The sequence below is a fragment of the Trachymyrmex cornetzi genome, unplaced genomic scaffold (assembly GCF_001594075.2).
Source record: "Trachymyrmex cornetzi isolate Tcor2-1 unplaced genomic scaffold, Tcor1.1 scaffold96, whole genome shotgun sequence".
In the NCBI taxonomy this organism is placed as follows: domain Eukaryota; kingdom Metazoa; phylum Arthropoda; class Insecta; order Hymenoptera; family Formicidae; genus Trachymyrmex; species Trachymyrmex cornetzi.
The window spans coordinates 164,764-168,972 of record NW_017300311.1 but is presented as its reverse complement, the minus strand read 5'-3'; positions in this window follow the sequence as shown (position 1 = coordinate 168,972).

Here is a 4,209-nt window from a genome sequence, read left to right as displayed (position 1 = left end):
GAGAGAGAGAGAGAGAGAGAGAGAGAGAGAGAGAGAGAGAGAGAGAGAGAGAGAGAAGGAACGTTATAAAATGCATTGAATTTACTTGACGCTTCAGTGTACTTTTTATTTCTTTATGTTTGTCTTACGAAAATAACGAATAAAGATATGTCTCGGATATCACAAACGCTGAAGGGTTTTGAATTATGCACCTCTATGCTCAATCGTCGTCCAGATGATACGCGATAATTTTGCATGGACATATTATTTGTCGAGGAGTCCGAAGCGAACGCGAGTCGCTCAATTCAAGTTTCAACGAGCTGACAGGCCGACTACAGGTTGTCATATTAAAGTACTATTGTTAGCACACGTAATACTTATCTCACACAGACATAGAGACATTTATATAACTGTGCCTTAGGCTAGAAGGCAATATAGCATAAACACGATTTCAACTTTACTGGCTTCCTCCGTTGCTCCAAGTTTTTTTACATCGCCCCACTTGGTCCTTGCAAATCTTTTTAGCGAAATACGAATTTTCCGTGTCTCGCGGCTCTATAATACGACATAAAGGACATAAAGAATATGTTCCGCCGTTAAATTGTAGACACGTATACTGTATAAATGCGTTTTTCGTCGCGCACGACGACGCGCGTATTTTACATATCGGTGTGAAATTTTCATCGCTGTACGAGTTTCTGATTTGGAGGCGGTTTATTCGGACTTCTCTTCAATACAGCGTTATTTTTCCGAGACATTCCTGTAAACGTTTGATTTCGGCGAGGAGAACTCAGCGGCTCCTACAGCGAGAGAACGATTTTAGATCTTGAATCGTGTAAAATCGAGAGCTCTATCTCTCCTTACATATATATTTTACATGTATATCACGTGTATTAATTATGAAGTTTGTTAATTCGAACCTGATCTATGTCGCGTCTTTGTAAAACAGAATATATGTGTATACATATATATGTATATATATGTATGTAATGTATATTCGTTCCTAAGAGAGGGCAAATGCACGTTTCTCATCTCGTGCGTTTTAACTGCACCAGATGGTACTCTCCATTATTCCGTAGAAAAGAAAAAAGAAAGCGATGCAATTAGTATGCACAACGCATAAACATCCCTTAGATACTACTACGTTAGTGAGATTTTATTACAGATATACCAAGAATTTGTTGTATATGATCTATATACGATTGTTATACGTATAATTATATATATCATTACCGAGTTTTTGCGGTTTTGCTTCATGCGTGATCACGTCGTCACGTGCGATTAATCTATTAACAGCGATTTCGTTAACACTCGTGTTTGAATAAAAGTATTCTATTAAAGAATGTACCATGCAAGACTTCTGATGTATTCGATACCACAGCGAGTAATTATACACTTTTGCATAATCCCGTCGATTACGTGTCGGGATTGGTGAATCTCCAAGGCTGATTTGAAACTTAAATCTAAATTTATAAATTATTCGTCGTTAATATCCTATTTCATTTTTTTATTTATCAAGAACTCAAAATGTAAGAAATAATCCATTCTTACAGAAATTCAATTTAATATTGAAAATTACTTATTTTAAGTAAGAAAAGAAAAGAAGGCTTTACTGAAACTTATATAAAAATTTAGCTAGCTGTAGATTTGTTGAATTATCAAAACAATGGCTGCGTTCAGCAGAGAAAGTAGCTTTGCAACTATTGTAAAATTCTTCAATATGATTGGTTCTTGCTTTTGATTCCTTATGGATCTAAATGTATAAACCAATCATATTGCAAAATTTTATAACAGTTGCAAAGCTGTTTTCTTCGCTGAATACAGCTATTTATATAGGATACTCAAGTTGATCGCTAGAATATCGCTAAATTTTTTACAGCATGTTCCTAATCATGTTTGAGTTTGCTACATAAGCCAGTATTTATAGTTGAGAGATTCTTATATTTGAGAATATTAAGTACAGTCTTATGATAATCATAAGCCAATCAGAGAGCTGCATTAGCATCTTAAGACGTTACTTAAGACGATCTTAAAATAGAAACAGACTATGAATACTGTCCATAGTTTGAGTTTTTCAAATACTTGATTAAAATCGGATCAGATACTAGATTAATCAGACCAGAAATATTGAGATTTCTGGATATATCAAATTTTAATTGGATATTAAAGTTTTAATACCATTAATAGTTTTAACATTAATTATTTCTTCGGGTGGGGATTAAACGAGTTGGAATAAACATAGAAAAAACGTTTTGTAGATAATATAAGATAAAACGCCGGGAGATCGTGACTTCGAGCAAGCATCCTCGTGACGCCAGACAGTTTCCAAAAGGGGTAGCATCCCTGGAAAGGGAGCGCGTAGGTAGAACCAAAGTGGAGTAGGTCAACTCATAACCAGACCGCAATCCACGTACGTCTCCCTACGCGTCTATATTTTCGGTCATATCGGAAGGTCGCGTCCACCCATTGCGGTAAGAACGTCAAAGTATAAGACCTATAAATGCTGGAGAGAGACGCGGGGGGTGAGTTTGACTTTTTTCATACTCGTTTCTCGTACGGTATTTACGTCATCGGTTTAAGATCAAATCTGTTTCACTTCACACGAAAAACTTCGTTCTCATCCTCGTTATATCGTTAAGCTGTTGCCCGCGTTCCATCAAAGATTGTTGACAATAGCGTGCTCTGAGATACGCCACGTTACTAAATATAGCAGGCCGGTACATAGAGAAAAAGGACAAAGCGAAGGTTTAGATAAGCATCGCCATGACAACTCGTGATTTAGTGCTGTGAACGTGGGGCTTTTATACCACCCTCTTAGTTATCAAAGGACTAATGGCAATCTAATTCCTTGAGTTGTTAGGTGTTAAACTTAATTCCTACCGTTTTTCGTCTCAAAATTGATTTGTTTCGAAGGGAAATTCCTTAATCAAAGTATTGTTACTAAAGTATTATTAATTAGTAATAAAGTAGAAAATGGATGAAATTACTTTGATTAAGGTATTCATTCATCTTTCCTTCGAAACAAATCAATTTTAGAGACGAAAAACGGCAGGAATTAAGTTTAACATCTAATAAATAACGTTTCATTACTTTTAACTTTAATGTCAAAATATATATCCATTTCTGCAATTATTTTTAAAGTAAACAATATCCATATTAACGTATGCACTTAGTAAATAATAAACTAAATGATCTGAGTCAAATTTTATACATTTTCTTCAATTAAACTGTTTAATTTCATTATTTTAATTAAATTAACGACATATAAATAGAAGCAGATCTACAGAAATAATTCAAAATTATGCAAATTGGGTATAATTTGACATTTGACATTATAAATTTAATAGTTATGCATATATAAGAAGATGGATTAGAGACTTTTTGCTCAGAGGAGGAAAGAGTTTGCTGGAAGTATCTAAAAATTTAGCTAGGCTTAGTACAGATCTGAAAATAATTTTGTTGGACCATCAAAATAATTAAAATAACATAAGAATCTTGAGCATAATAATCGATGCTGTAAAAAGTTTTGAGATTCTAGCAAAAAGTTTGAGCGTTCTACACAATTATGTTGATGTCGAATAAAATTATTTTCAGATCTGTACTAGCTAAAAATTTTTAGATACTTTTAGATACTCCAGCAAAAACGTCTTTTCTGTACAGTAACGTTTCTTGGATATGACAAATGTTAAGGTCGAGTTAATTTCGTACAGCAAAAGCCAGGAGAAACCTTTTCAGTCGAGCTTCACTAATTTTTGGCTGTAGCATCATGGAAAAATGTCTCGATTTTAATCGCGTAGCAAGATTTCCGCAAAAGCAACCCTTTAAGTGATACTACGTAAAGGACTTTCGTGGCTACGTCGCTCGTTGCTCGCATTCGTAATTGGAGCGTTCACCGTACAAATCGAAGGGCACAGGTGTTTCCCTTTAATGCCTCGAAGACAAACTCCCTAATCTTCTTTTATTGGCAATCCCCGAAACAGAATCGATTCGGCCAGACAAGCTCCCTAATAACAATAACAAAGAGAATTGGCGGTCATCGGAATTCCATCGGAATGCGTCGCGACGCGTTTCCACGACACCCCAGTGGACACCCCTACTCCCTTCCGTGATCGGGTCACTCGGTGACCGATGACGCTCGGTACCGAGAGACGTTCGGCTGTGAACTAAAGTCGGGCACAGCGCGAGACGAGACTTCCTCGGTCACGCCGTGCGGATAAATCGGGATACGGG